The sequence below is a fragment of the Schistocerca piceifrons genome, chromosome 3 (genome assembly GCF_021461385.2).
Source record: "Schistocerca piceifrons isolate TAMUIC-IGC-003096 chromosome 3, iqSchPice1.1, whole genome shotgun sequence".
NCBI classification, from domain to species: Eukaryota; Metazoa; Arthropoda; class Insecta; order Orthoptera; family Acrididae; genus Schistocerca; species Schistocerca piceifrons.
Window position 1 is genome coordinate 82,726,444 of NC_060140.1, and position 16,365 is coordinate 82,742,808.

Consider the following 16,365-nt stretch of genomic DNA (forward strand, 5'->3'; position numbering starts at 1 on the left):
AGACCATCCATGACCTCAGAACATAGGATACATTGGTGTAACTGCATGGGTAGCTTGAAACTCCCATCTCACCTTACCAACTTCCACCTCCCTTACCACTCCCCTACCCCGTTTCTATGGAACTCCCAGACAGTGCTTCAGAGGCACCATTAAATGGATGGACTCGTCCTAGATGCATAACCGCAGTACAAGTCAGGAGCTGCAGTTTTACATTAAGTAGAGATGAAATTTCAACTACTTGATGAGGCTCTTTGTACCATATAACAAACTTCTTCATTTCCCTTTCAGCACATAGCAGTTAGTTAACATTATCCACTGCCCAACGTAGTACTTGGGTAACTTCGCTTTTCCTTTTTGCAGGCCCTCTTGCCAGTCCAAGTCATTCGTATTCATCTTCTGGACCTGGCGTCATGTGTCCTTCAATCACTTAGCATAGTTCCAAACAGAGGGTGATTTATCAATTCAAAAGGAAAAGGCATCATCTGCTCATAATCAGCCTTATTTAGGGTAACCGGTACTCGCATGTGCCTTTGAACTATAGGCTGCTATTGCTTACAGTAGTACGAGTGCAATGTCCCAGTCACTACGATGACTATTAGCTTAGCATTTTTTAGATTTCTCTGGGCAACGGCCTTGCCGCAGTGGATGCACCGGTTCTCGTGAGATCACCGAAGTTAAGCGCTGTTGGGCGTGGCCGGCACTTGGATGGGTGACCATCCAGCCGCCATGCGCTGTTGCCGTTTTTCGGGGTGCACTCAGCCTCGTGATGCCAACTGAGGAGCTACTCGACCGAATAGTAGCGGCTTCGGTCAAGAATACCATCTTACGACCGGGAGAGCGGTGTGCTGACCCATGCCCCTCCTATTCACATCCTCCTTGAGGATGAAACAGCTTTCCGATGGTCTCGGTAGGCCACTCATGGCCTCACCGCGGAGTGCTTTTTTTATATTGCTCTGCGCACTCTCTGTCTTCCCATTCGCTGTCACATACAGCAATACACAACTGCTTCACGATTTGGGAAATAAAGTTAGTCCACTAATTTCAGTACCCAGTAGTTAACCATTACGTGAATTACTATTTTCACTTGCTGAGTCGGTACAGCAGTCGTGGATACAAATCACGAAATATGATCAACTGTAGTAAACACATACCGAGACCCCATCAGTGTCTGTGCAAAAGGACCAAGAATGTCTCTATTAACCGTCAGTTGGTCAGTTGGTTCCAAGTAACCTTTCTAATGGAATCAATTGATGAGCAAACGCAGCTTTTTCGCATGCAAATTATGCAGCTCTTGACAACAGTCCCACATCTTGCTTAAGCTTCCTCTACCAGTAAGTTTCTGCAACACATCGTTCTGTAGCTCATCGACTTTCATGTATTGCAAAGATAGAATCATGAGCCAGCCTCAATACTTGATCATGTAAACTTACCAGCAGGACTACGTGCCTGCCACACCTCGTTTGTCTTTATAATACTGAGTCATCATCACTGAACTGTGCTTGTGTTGGGCACTTCTGCCAATCTCAGTCAGTCGCCTGAGCCTTCTGCCGCTTTCCTGTGGATATACCAATGTTTTCCACGGTACTTACCTTGACTCAGCCTATCTGCGTCATGAGACTTCCTAGGTTGATCTATGACTTCAGAATCAAACTTACTTAACTGTAAATCCCATAGAGTCAAGCATCTTGCTAGATCTTAACACCCATAACACATTTCAGTGCTATGTAATCTGTTATAACATTAAAGCATCGGCCAAGTAAATAATAATGGAATTAAGTGATATCATAGATCTAGCTGAACATCTCTTTTTCAGTAGTCCAGTTATTTTAATTTGTCTTATTTATTGGTCTAGAAGCATAAGATATTGGGTGCTCTGTTCCATCTATTTCCTGATTTAATACAGACCTTAAGTCGAGTTTGCAGACATCACTTGATAATGGGAACTGTTTCTGATAATCAGGGAAACGGAGGTTGGGGCCAGTGAGCAGTAAATTTCTTTAGTCCCACAAAGGCTCCTTTGCAATCTGGAGTCCAATGAATATTCATCCCCTCCTTCAAGAAACGTGTGAGATGCCTTGGTACTTCTGCAAGTTTCGACACAAACTTCCTATAATAATTAGCCAAAGCTAGAAAGGACTGCAGCTCTTTCTGTGTACTAGGAGTTAGAATTTGCACATGGCTTATACAAACTGGGAGTCAGTTTGCACACCTTCCTTACCGATAATATGACCCAATTACGAAATGGCACTTTTCCACATATGTGTTATTCGTTCTGCTTGTAATCGACTAAAGATATCTGTAAACGTAATGTGTGCTTTGGATGTCCATAAAAAATACGATAGTGATATCCAGTTGCACCATACATAGTTTCAGTTTCAAGCTTCATACTATCCCATCAAATGGGCACTGGAATGACACCGACGAACTCGTTAATCTGTATGGGATTCAGTGATACAGACAATGAGTACGTGGAACCAAAAGTCCAGTATTGGGTCAATCACCTGGTGCTACATCTAACTGATAATACCCACTATGATGTCCATGGTAGTAAAATAATGGCATTGCCCCAGGTTATCTGAGGTTTCTGTGATGTTAGGAGTTGGGTACACATCTGTGATTGTATTTTGGTTTAGATACCCAATGGTCACGAGAAAATCTATAGGTCTTATCCACATCTGAGCTCTTTTTGGACACAATTACTGCAGGGATCTTCTAAGGGCTATTACTTTCCTGAATAATCCCATCATGGAAATTCTGGTTAATACACTCTAAAACAAAAGAACGACACACAGAGAAGGAAATATCCGAACAGGATGAAAATTGGTGAATGTGATGTACATGCACAGACAAAAAAAAATGATTAAAATTCCAAAAAAATTGGATTTATTGAAAAGGAAGAGCTTCACAAATTGAGAAAGTCGATGACATGTTGGTCCACTTCTGGCTCTTATGCAAGCAATTATTCAACTTAATGCTGATGACAGAGTTGTTGGATCACCTCCTGAGGGATATCATGCCAAGTTCTGTCCTACTGGCATGTTAGATCGTCAAAATCCAGAGCTTTTTGGAGGGCTCTGAGATCCAGAGACCTTGCTGGTCAAGGTAACGTTTGGGAAGCACGAAGACAAGCAGTAGAAACTCACGCCCCATGCAGGTGGACATTCTCTTCCTGAAATGTAAGTCCAGGATGGCTAGCCATGAAGGGCAACGAAATGGGCCATCAAATGTCGTCGACATGCCGCTGTGCTGTAAGGGTGCCGCAGGCGACAACCAAAGGGCCTGCTGACAACCATCACTCCTGGTTGTCAGGCCATATGGCGGGCGACAGTCATGTTAGTATTCCACCGCTGTCCAGGAGGTCTCTAGAACTGTCTTCAGTGATGAGTCCCGCTTCGAACTGAGCCCCGATGGCCAGCGAAAACGTGTCTGCAGCCGCACCAGAGAACGATGGGATACCAACATGACTGTAACTCGTCATACAGCCTGACAACCAGAACTGATGCTCTGGGGTGCCATTTATTTTCATAGTAGGACACCTTTGGTTGTCATCCACGGCTTCCTTCCAGCACAGCGGTACAGTGACGATATACTATACGTCGTTTTGTTGTCCTTCATGGCAAGCCATCCTGGGTGTACATTTCAGCAATATAATGCATGCCTGAATACAGTGAGATTTTCTACTGCTTGTCTTCGTAATTGCCAAACCCTACCTTGGCCAGTAAGATCGCTAGATCTCTCGCCAGTTGAGGATGTATGAAGCATTATTGGCAGAGCACTCCAACTAACTCGGGATTTTGACGATCTTGCCAATTGGAAAGAATTTGGTATGACATCCATCAGAAGGACATCCAACAACACTATCAATAAATGGCAGTCCAAAAAACTGCTTGCATAAGGGCCTGAGGTGGACCAATGTTATTGACTTGCTCAATTTTTCTGAAATTGTAATCCTTTTTTTATCTGTACATGTACATCAAATCTATAGATCGACGTCCAATTCAGGTAATTCCTTCGGCGCCCATCGTTTTTTTTATTTTTTTTTTTATTTTTTTGCTTAGAGTGTAAATCCCTCCATCAGTGTTTGGAGATGATGTGAAATTCGGTATTATTTTCTATACACTAGTGGATCATTCCCAGTAGCAATCCAATGCTGCATTAGTGATGTAGCTGGCAATGGTCTGGGAGGGTTAAACTACCCAACATATTTCTTCTTCTAATACTCTTTCTTTAACCTTCCTGTCATGTCCTTCCAAGTGCAATACTTACCATGCAGCACAGCTAAATTGACATGTTGTCCTACCTTCAAATATTCTTCCCTGAAATCCCCATCTATTTTTTCCTTCTCCATTGCGCTAGCTATAGGTGGACTCCATGATAGCTCCGCTTCTAGCGAACTGAAACTGTCCACAGTGATGGATCCTACCTGGCTTCCGTCAGCGTCTCATACACAGGGTAGACTGTGGGGTATAAGAGACTGTGCTTTGATCAATTCTACATTTTACATCAAGGCTATGTTATCCCGCCGATGACATTGTAATTCTGTCAGAGACAGCAAAGGACTTGGAAGGGCAGTTGAACGGAATGGACAGTGTCTTGAAAGGAGGATATAAGATGAACATCAACAAAAGCAAAACGAGGATAATGGAATGTAGTCGAGTTAAGTCTGGTGATGCTGAGGGAATTAGATTAGGAAATGAGACACTTAAAGTAGTAAAGGAGTTTTGCTATTTGGGGAGCAAAATAACTGATGATGGGCGAAGTAGAGAGGATATAAAATATAGACTGGCAATGGCAAGGAAAGCGTTTCTGAAGAACAGAAATTTGTTAACATCGAGTATAGATTTAAGTGTCAGGAAGTCGTTTCTGAAAGTATTTGTATGGAGAGTAGCCATGTATGGAAGTGAAACGTGGAAGATAAATAGTTTGGGCAAGAAGAGAATGGAAGCTTTCGAAATGTAGTGCTACAGAAGAATGCTGAAGGTTAGATGGGTAGATCATATAACTAATGAGGAGATATTGAATAGAATTGGGGAGAAGAGGAGTTTGTGGCACATCTTGACTAGAAGAAGGGATCGGTTGGTAGGACATGTTCTGAGGCATCAAGGTATCACCAATTTAGTATTGGAGGGCAGCGTGGAGGGTAAAAATCGTAGAGAGAGACGAAGAGATGAATACACTAAGCAGATTCTGATGGATGTAAGTTCCAGTAGGTACAGGGAGATGAAGAAGCTTGTACAGGATAGAGTAGCATGGAGAGCTGCATCAAACCAGTCTCAGGACTGAAGACCACAACAACAACACATCAAGAGTAAAACCATACAAAGTGGTAACTGGCAGAATTGCTCTTACATCTGCCTAGGTTAGCTTCCCTATAGCTTTCTGTATTATATCCTGTGAGTCTAGTCTAAGGTAAATTGTATACAGTTTAGTTGGTTTCCCTGATGTCTGGGGCTTATCACTGACAGTTCCGGTTTTTTCTTTTCTTTCATTCTTTCTTTTTTTTTTTTTTTTTTTTTTTTTTTTTGATATAAAAACGAAACGGAACGATGCCCCATCTAGTTCCACTATGCGCCGTTCTAGATCGATACTGGCGTCATGTTAGATCAGCAAATCTATCTCCAGTATGTGTTCGTGGCTAATGCCAACCCTAGGGAGTACTTCTGAGAAAGTCCAGAAGTCTTTCCCCCCACTCGTAAACCCAACAATGCCGAATCGAGAGACTGAACACTACGTCACCTAGACCACTTAACCTATAACGAGGCTGGTGTAAATTTTTTTAATACCAAGTATGGCCTGACTTGCTACAGATACCTGCATTTCCATAACTACATCTACAAGGATACTCTGCAAATCACATATAAGTGCCTGGCAGAGGGTTTATCGAACCACCTTCACAATTCACTTTTGTTCCAATCTCGCATAGTGCGCGGGAAGAACGAACACCTATATCCTTCCATACGAGCTCTGATTTCCCTTATTTTATCATCGTGATCGTTTCTCCTTATATAGGTCGGTGTCAACAAAATATTTCCGCATTCGGAGGAGAAAGTTGGTGATTGGAAATATCTAGTAAAAATTGGTACACTCTTCCACACTAACTGCACACAGCGGTGTCTCGTACTTATGTTAATTGGGAATGTTGCAGAGTGCTCGCATCGTTCTATCTTTCTGGGACCCGTGCGAGATATCCCCTGTGACCGCTTCCCTTTTGTTCGTGGAAACACGCATTGATATTCCCGTTCAGAGTGTCCGGCTCGTTTATACTTCTTACGCTGAAGCTTCCTACAATTCCGTTGAACGTGGCCAGGCATACGATTTCAGTTTTAAAAACTGATTTCTTTTGCCTCGTCTTGGTCGTTTATGTCAATCTCAGCCAAAGATGTTGCAGTTGCTAAAGTCTCATTAAAATTCCTGGACAATCCACGCGCACATTGCACGGCATTTTAGCAGTCAAACCCTCAAAAACGTGTCTAGCGCCCTTTGCTCTGCCTGCTGTAAAATGATCCTATTGGCACTGGCGCCAGCAGCTAATTGATGTGTACTAACATTTATCTTTTTAATATGATCCAGAAATCCATCTATCATTTTTCCCTGTTGTCCAACTGTCCCGTTGAGTTGTTTACAATAATATCTAGATGTGATCTTCTTCTTTCTACAACGCTCCACCAGTCCTTTCCATACATCCTAGAAAGACTGAGTATTTCGCGACTTGTCTGGACGTTGCACAGGGCCAAACCCCAGACCAGTGACTGGAGAGTGACAGCTCACACTGGAGGATCTCAGCGGCTCGCGTTTGGGAGGGCTTTAGTTCGACTCTCGTCCCATCCAAGCTGGCACTTCGTAAAGATGGAAGAATATTGGCTGCTCCATGACGGCAGCCTACACCAGCAGACACTATTTCGATGCCTGACTGCACTTACGATCAGCTGTTTTGTACACAATACGGAAGTTTTTCTTGCTGCAGATCTCGTGTACGCAGCTCGCCAAGCACCCCCAAAATGTCTGGAATGCTGGCCGTTGCCCCAGCAACTGGTTTGTGGTTGCGGAGCCACTGGCGTTGCGCAGTGCTGAGCTACAGCGTGATAGCAAACTTCAGGATGTCAGTATCAGGCCGCAGAATGGGTCATCGTTACAATGATGATAGCGTTGATAGTGACCACTCTGTGCTTCATTATACCCCACGCAGTCATTCTATATTTACAACCTCATTTCTCTCAGTTCTTAAAAGCCCTGTGCGACTGTGTGCCCAGATTCAAGATATTTGGAAGCATATGTTGACATCCCCCCCCCCCCCCATAAACCATAGACCTTACCGCAGGTGGGGAGCCTTGCTTGCGTTAGCGACACACATAGCCGCACCGTCGGTGCAACCACAACGGAGTGGTACCTGTTGAGAGAGCAGATAAACATGTGGTTCCTGAAGAGGGGCAGCAGCCTTTTCTATAGTTACAGGGACAACAGTCTGGATGATTGACTGATGTGGCCTTGTAAGATTAACAGAAACGGCCTTGCTGTGCTGATACTGCAAACAGCTGAAAGCAAGGGAAAACTACAGCCATAATTTTTCCTGAGGACATGCAGCTTTACAATATGGTTAAATGATGATGGCGTCCTCTTGGGTAAAATATTCAGAAGATAAAAAGGTCTCCCATCTGGATCTCCAGGTGGGTACTACTCAGGAGGACGCCGTTATCAGGAGAAAGAAAACTGATGTTCTACGGATCGGAGCATGGGATGTGAGATCCCTTAATCGAGTAGGTGGGTTAGAAAATTTTAAAAAGGGAAATGGGTAGGTTAGATATAGTGGGAATTGGTGAAGTTGGGTATCAGGAGGAACAAGACTTCTTGTCAGGTGAATACACGGTTATAAATACAAAATCAAATAGAGGTAATGAACGAGTAGGTTTAGTAATGAATAAAAAAATAGGAGCGCGAGTAAGCTACTATGAACAGCATAGTGAACGCATTATTGTAGCCAAGATAGACACGAAGCCCACGCCTACCACAGTAGTACAAGTTTATATGCCAAATAGCTCTGTAAACGACTAAGAGACTGAAGAAATGTATCATGTGATAGATTCAATTATTCATGGGGAACTGGAATTCGACAGTAGGAAAAGGAAAAGAAGGAAACGCATTTGGTGAATATGGAATAGGGATAATGAATGAAAGAGGAAACTGTCTGTTAGAATTTTGCACAGAATATAACTTAATCATAGCTAACGCTTGGTTTAAAAATAATGAAAGGAGGTTGTATACATGGAAGAGGCCTGGAGACACTTGTATGTTTCAAGACAGAGATCTAGGAACCGGGTTTTAAATTGAAAGGCAGATGTGGACTCTGACCACAATCTATTGGTTATGAACTGAAGATTAAAACTGGAGAAACTGTGAAAAAATAGGAATTTAAGGAAGTGGGATCTGGATCAACTGAAAGAACCAGAGGTTGTTGAGAGTTTCAGAGAGAGTATTAGCGAAGGATTGACAAGAACGGGGGAAAGAAATACAGTAGAAGATAATGGGTAACATTGAGGGATGAAATAGTAAAGGCAGCAGAGGCTCAAGTAGGTAAAAAGACGATGGCTAGTAGAATCCTTGGGTAATACAAGAGATATTGAATTTAATTGATGAAAGGAGAAAATATAAAAATGAAGTAAATGAAGTAGGCGAAAAGGAAGACAAACGTTCAAAACTGAGATCGACAGAAAGTGTAAAATTGCTCAGCAGAGATAGCTAGAGGACTAATGTAAGAATGTAGAAGCATAAATCACTAGGGGTAAGATATACTGCCTACAGGAAAATTAAAGAGACCTTTGGAGAAAAAAGAACCGCTTGTATGAATATCAAGAGCTCAGATGGAAAACCATTTCCAAGCAAAGAAGGGAAAGCAGAAGGTGGAGGGAGTATACAGAGGGTCTACACAAGGGCGATGCACTTGAGTGTGATATTGTGGAAATGGAAGAGGACGTAGAAGAAGATGAAATGGGAGATATGATATTGCGTGAAGAATATGTCACAGCACTGAAAGACCTAAGTCGAAACAGGCCCCAGGAATAGACAACATTCCATTAGAACTGCTGATAGCCTTGAGAGACCATGAAAAAACTCTACCATCTGGTGAGCAAGATTTATGAGACAGGCGAAATACCTTCAAACTTCAAGAAGAATAGAATAACTCCAATCCCGAAGACAACAGGTCTTGACAGATGTGAAAATTACCGAACTATCAGTTTAATAAGTCACGGTCGCAAAATACTAACACGAATTCTTTACAGACGAATGGAAAAACTGGTAGCAGATGACCTCGGGGAGGATCAGCTTGGATTCCATAGAAATGTTGGAACACGTAAGACAATACTGACTTTATGATTTATCTTAGAAGACAGGTTAAGGAGAGGCACAAACCTATGTTTATAGCATTTGTAGACTTAGAGAAAGCTTTAGTCAATGTTCACTGGAATACTCTCTTCCAAATTCTGAGGGTGCCAGGGGTCAAATACAGGAAGCGAAAGGCTATTTACAATTTGTACAGAAACCAGATCGCAATTATATGAGTCGAGGGCCATGAAAGGGTTGCAGCGGCTGTGAAGCGAGTGAGACACGGTTGTAGCCCATCCCCAATGTTATGCAATGTGTATGTTGAGCAAGCAGTGAAGGAAACAAAAGAAAAATTTGGAGCAGGAATTAAAATCCATGGATAAGAAATAAAAACTTTGCGGTTTGCCAATGACATTGTAATTCTGTCAGAGACAGCAAACGACCTGGAAGGGCAGTTGAACATAATGGACAGTGTCCTGAAAGGAGGATATGAGATGATCATCAACAACAGCAAAATGGGGACAACGGAATGTAGTTGAATTAAATCTGGTGATGCTGAGGGAATGAAGTTAGGAAATGAGACACTTAAAGTAGTAGATGAGATTTACTGTTTGGGGAGCAAAATAACTGGTGATGTTCGAAGTAGAGAGGATATGAAATGTAGACTGCCATGGCAAAGAAAGCGTTTCTGAAAAAGAGAAATTTGGTAGCATCAAGTATAGATTTAAGTGTCAGAAAGTTATTTCTGAAAGTATTTGTATGGAGTATAGCCACGTATGGAAGTGAAACATGGACGAAAACTAGTTTAGAAGAGAATACAAGCTTTTGAAATGTGGTGCTATGGAAGAATACTGACGTTCAGATGGGTAGATCACATAACTAATGAGGAAGTATTGAATAGAATTGGGGATAAGTGGAATTTGTAGCACAACCTGACTATAAGAGGGGATTGGTTGGTAAGACATGTTCTGAGACATCAAGGGATTACCAATTTAGTATTGGAGGGCAGTGTGGAGGTTAAAAACCATGAAGGGAGACCAAGAGATGAATACAGTAAGCAGATTCAGAAGGACGTAGGTTGGATTAGTTACTCAGAGATGAAGAAGCTTGCACAGGATAGATTAGCATGGAGGGCTTCATCCGGACTGAAGACCTCAGCAGCAGCAGCATGTTGACATACATCTGTTAACTGTCACAATTGCGAGAATGCTCATCACCACAGTAACTGAAAATCTTTGTGTTCAGTTGCATACTCCAAGTTGAAAGTTTACAGGCTCGTTTTTGAAAATTACTTATCTGTCAGAAGTCAACATGTTATTTGAAAGAAGAATGCAGTTATGGTATTCCTTGTTTATTTTATATGCGAACCCTATAAATATGACACATATTTACAAGTAAATGTGGCTAATAAGTTGCCCAAATAAAAGATCCTAACCATATTATAAAACAGACATTTGTACAGTTTGTAAGAGATCTCAGATCCAACTGCTCTTAAAAAAACCACCAATCATGTTATCAATTTTTAGTTAACAAGGTTTTATGTAATGTTTTTGTTGGCTGAAGGCCAGATTCCAACACAAATAACTAGATTCTCTTTTGAAATGCTTTACAGAATATTAGTTTCTTTTGTTATGGGCTCACTATTTATATTTATTAATATAGAAAATAAATTTCCTGAATGAGCCTGTGATCATTGTGAATATTTCATTAATGAATCTATGTCACTTTACATTTGTCATTATTTATAAAGTCATTAAGCTACTACTGTCATCTGATCAAAACTTAGAACCTGCATAACAATTTCAGTATCAATAAAACCTATGCGTGACTATGAATATTACATTCCAGCAGGTTTATCAGAAGAAAACAATAAACGTAAAATCTAACTTCTCTGTTAAAATTTTAAGTTTTCTGAACTAATTTGCTGTTTTTTTGTTTTTTCTTCTTTTGTTTTTTGCACATGGTGATTATATGACAACTTTGCAATTCTGCAGTTGTTGATAAGGATTTATAAACATTTATAATTTACAACTTCTGTCGCCCAGTCTAAGTTCATATTCTACAGCTATGTAAATAAATAAATAAATAAATGTCGTGTGACTAGGGCCATATCTTGTTTTAGTACACTAGCTACAAAAAGCCATGTCTGATTATGGTTTGGGATTTCTGTTGTCCAGAACAGTTTACATAATCTGTATGTGGGATTGTAAGATACCTACAATGCTTTTAGTGCATTCAGGGATTTGTATATGAAAAATATTTTAAATTTATTTACAAATGAGTCACCAGTAAGTGCTCATGCATATCTTGAAACTTTGTCATACTACAATCAGCCAGTGATAATGTGTGAGAGTATGTTACTTTTAATTTTGTTCTTTGCTTGGAACAACTGTGCTTATTTCTGATGCTGTAGATAAATTTGATTAACCCACAGGTATCCACACGAGTAAATGTATATTGTGTATCAGGCACCAAATAAATCAGAAAACTATAAGCAAAATTAAGGTATTGTCAGATATGTCTGTTTTGTGCAATCAAAAGTAGGTTTAATTCAGAGAAATTCTAGTCCGCAGTGTCAGACAACATTTGATGTACTTGCATGAAACTCAAGAGGCAACTAGAATTACAGTACACCTGCTATCCAGCACCATAAAAACTCCTACCTTTGCCTTTGTAAGTGGAGAGGTGTGTCCAGATGCCTAATGACGTCTGGAGCCCACTGTTTAGTCATTTTTTTACATATCACAATGGAGCATTGGTACCCATGGAAAGTGTCACAAAACACTGACTTAAAACCGTTATAGGTAAGTTTTTACTGTCTTTAAACGATTTTAAAATTTCCCTAAGCTTCTTCAATAACCAGAGTGGTGAATGACTCCATTCTCAGTGTAGGACATCAATTTGGACTTAACCAAACACCACAAGGTTCTGATTTTGTGCAGCATTTACCAACTTGTTGACTGATAACTAAGATGCTATTATATGGTGTATATTTGCAAGTATATGATTAGTTCAACAAATTTTAGACAAATGGAATCCACTATGTTACACTGGAAAGAAAATGCTTAACAGAAGAGAATGTAAACTGTGTATGCCACATGGATGTATTATATCCCCGCCATTTTTGTTAAATATACAACAAAGACTTACCACAAAGGTGCAACAGCCCTCTCAGTTTCTCCACTTACCATATTACTTATACTAAAGCATGTATCTGATTTATTGTAACGAAATGAAGAACACCTACAACACTATTTCCAGTTTGATGTACTGAACAACAACGACAGCTATCTTTAAATGTAATTTATTGCAACTTAATTCCCATAATGAAGAAAAAACTCTGACAACATCCCATTGTCACTTTCGTTGTAGACTTATACCTTGTCATATTATTTAACAACTGAATAATAATACCACAAAAAGATAAGAATTGGAAAATGCAGGATAAATTTTACAGAATGCAACTGAAATAATTTTTGGGAGGGGGGGGGGGGGGTGCTGGGTGCTGGGAGAGTGCAGTGCATCCACAATGAAAACAGTCTACGAGATGCCAGTATGACGAGTTCTTGGATTTCTTATCAGGTAGGTATGACATCAGCTGGATCAGTACAGCACTTAGGAACGAAGAAAATATGACAGTAGTCTTAAGGATATCTATTTTCCATTGCGGTATGCAATAAAAAAAAGAATAGAATGTTGCTAATGTTGGTACCAGCTGCCATGCATAGTACAGTAGTTTTTGGAGTATGTACATAGATCACAGATGAAAATGTTGCATTAAATCAGTTTGTGATGGTATACTCCTTTTGCAGGTTGACGAACAGTATCATATGAAACGTTGATGATAGTGGGGTGGGCAATAGGCTTCACTCCAAATGCACTATGATTTTAAACACTTTCTTAACAAAGTTTGTTTAACAGAAGTGATATAATTGCACTATATGGCACATCTAATATCATTCCACAAGCTTTTCCGTTATTTTTTGATATTAGGAGAGGTTATAACTACATATCTGATTTGCAAATCTGTATAGTTCTGTACTATTTTTTATATAAATTAGATAAACTACATTCAGAGAAAGTTTAGAAACATTTAATGAGATCATCTGTTTAGTTCATGGGTCCAATAAATAACTACTTAATTTATTTTCAGTCTCACATTATAAAAATGGTTTCATAACTGGATTTGAGTTATTAACAAGGCGTCATGACAGGATATCACACTGGTACGATTAAACAACTTGAAATTTTTACAATTTAAACAAAAGTACATCAGCTGTTAAATGAACAAAGTGATTTCTGCAGCAAAACATTTTTAAAAGTATTTTCTTATGTTACATAACCTCTTCTTCCATTTGTTTTCTCTTTGGTGGGATTTCTTTCTCTTCTAGCTCACACTTGGTTAGTAGTAGCTTGTTTTAACAGTTCTTTCATACTGGCTCTTAGATTCTCACTTGTAAGTTTCAGTGAGCATAGAACCTATATGCAGCTAAACATCGTTTAACATGCTTCTAGTATGTGTCTAGCTTGCCTACACCAACATTTATATAATTTTCTACAAGTTTTCACTATGAAAAGGTCTTGTCTCACAATAAATTATAAATTGTTAATATATTCATCTTACGAGGTGTGACTATAAAGCAACGAGACGGATGCTGTCACAGAGTAAGTACGTATGCGCCAGAGATGAATGACGAATAACTGAGAAGCGTGAATCCTTCTCACTGACAGTTGTATGCAGCATCTCTGGTATCTGTAGGCAAATCAGTGTAGCCGTGGTTTTCGTGTGTGTAGGGGCTGTTATTTTGTTCTGCCGAAAAAACGATAAGTGTATTAACAAAGCAACGAATACTCCTGAAGTTTCACATGAAACTTGGAAAAACTATTAGCGAAACATATCTTTTACGAAAAGAAATGTATGGCGAAGACTGTTTATCTCATATGCGAATTTCTGAGTGGTTCAAACATTTCCAAGATTTCCGAGTAGACGCTGAAGATAACTCACGCCCTTTAAGATAAAAAACGGATGAAAATATCGAAAAAGTGGGTAATCTGATTCAGTATGAATATTCAATCGATTCGTGAAATTTTAGGAATTGAAAAAGAATGTGTAAGGCAAATTTTACCAATTTAACGTGAAGCTGGTGCCGAAAATTCTCATGATGGAGCAAAAAGAAGCCTGTGAAAACGTACTGACACTTTGAATACCATTGAAAATCATCCTTGTTTCTTGGAAAGAGTGATAATATTTGAATAATCTTGGTTTTCCATTTATGATCCAGAAATCAAGCGCCAGTCATACACTGGAATAGCCACGACTTCACTACAGCTGGGGTCACAGATTCAAGAGCAATGATGACTTTTTTCGATTTTCACAGAATTGTGTTTCTTCGCTGGCTTTCTGAAGGTCAGGCTATTAATCAACATTACTGTCTTCAAATTTTTACTCAATTCCATGACAAAATAAGAATAAGGAAAAAAGACATGAACTGTGATGGAACAAGCCATGGGCTCTGTATTAAGACGACACACTGTGTCTTTTAAGAGCTTTCTAACGAAGTACAGCATCCCAGTGTAAGACCACCCATCTTATTCGCCTAATGTAGCACCACGTGAGTTTTCTTGATCCTGAAGGTCAAATTAGCGTAGGAACTATATTTCAGTCCGCCTAAACTTTGAAAGAAAAAGCGCCACACATCATCAAGGAGCTTACAAAGGAAGATTTCCAGCACTGTTTACATCAATGGAAAATTCGCATGGGGTGTTGTAGGGATAGAGTAACGAAGTGTATTAAGGACGGCAATAACTAAGTATGTATGGTTTTGAAATAAAATGTTTTATAGCAGTGATCCGGTTTTTTTATAGCCATACCTCGTATGTTTGTGATTTAAAAGTAACTAATTTATAATTTTCAATGCGATAGGATCCACATCTGTGATGCATTTTTTGAAAGATTTCTCGATGCCTTCAGCTGCCATTCTCTTTATTTTATGTACGATTGTACTGGTGAAGGCATTAAGAAATCTTTCAAAAAATAACTAATTTATGTCATTACTTAGTTTATTGCAGCCTTCAATTCCAAGAATGAAAGTGCAGATCTTTCTACATTGTGAACTTATCTCCTGGTCTGATCATTTGCACTTTGATACCTTACTGCGTAATGTATTCAACTGAATATAGTTGTGTGTAGGAGTTTGTTTTACTTTTAATTTAGTTTTATATAATTTCCAATTCACATGGTGGTAGGAGTATACGTACAGATATTGTAGCAATAGGTTCCTCAATACAATTACGGAAAAATCGTAACAGCAAGAAATAGTTCTGCGACATAAAAATGTTCGTAGGCGTGTTTCTACATCTGAAAGATGATGTCAATTAAAATTTCGCGCCAGACGCATAAGAGTAGTGCCTCTATGGGGATGCAAATCAGGTTTGCTTTAAATACAGGCTGTAACGGTCGTGAGCTTTAGTTACCTTTGAGATTTGACACGGTGAATTAATGTCAGTCAAGAATGCCTTTAAGGTGACAAGGACACTATTATCAACACCTCATTGAGTTTGAACTAGGTCGTGTAATAGGACTAGGAGAAGCTAAATGTTCCTCCTGCGATATTGCAGAAGAGCTTGACAGAAATGTAACCACTGAACGCAATTACTGGCGGCCGTGATCATGTGAATGTAACGTCGCAAGAAGACTAGGCTCCGGATGGCCACGTGGCCCTACGGAGAGGGGAGACCAGTGTGTTCGGTGTACGGATGTGGTGCATTGTACTCCGTCTGCAGCTACAATTTGAGCAGCACTTGGGACCACAGTAACACAACGAACTCTTACAGATCGGTTACTTGAAGATGAGCTCCGAGTGAAACTCCCTGTAGAGTGCATTCCACTGAGTCCAAACCACCGCCATTGGTGACTTCATTGGTTTACACGAGTGCAGGGTCGAGGTCTGTTGTGTTTTCTGATGAAAGCTATTTCTGCTTTGGGGCCTGTGATGGCCATGTATTGGTTAGAAGGAGACCGGTTGAGAGCCTTTAACCAGCCTGTCT

At 40.0% G+C, this 16,365-nt stretch overlaps 1 pseudogene; it reads left to right on the forward strand.

The window, feature by feature from the left end:
* The first annotated feature begins 623 nt into the window (after positions 1–623).
* Positions 624–740, forward strand: LOC124790364 (annotated as a pseudogene).
* The last annotated feature ends 15,625 nt before the right edge of the window (positions 741–16,365 follow it).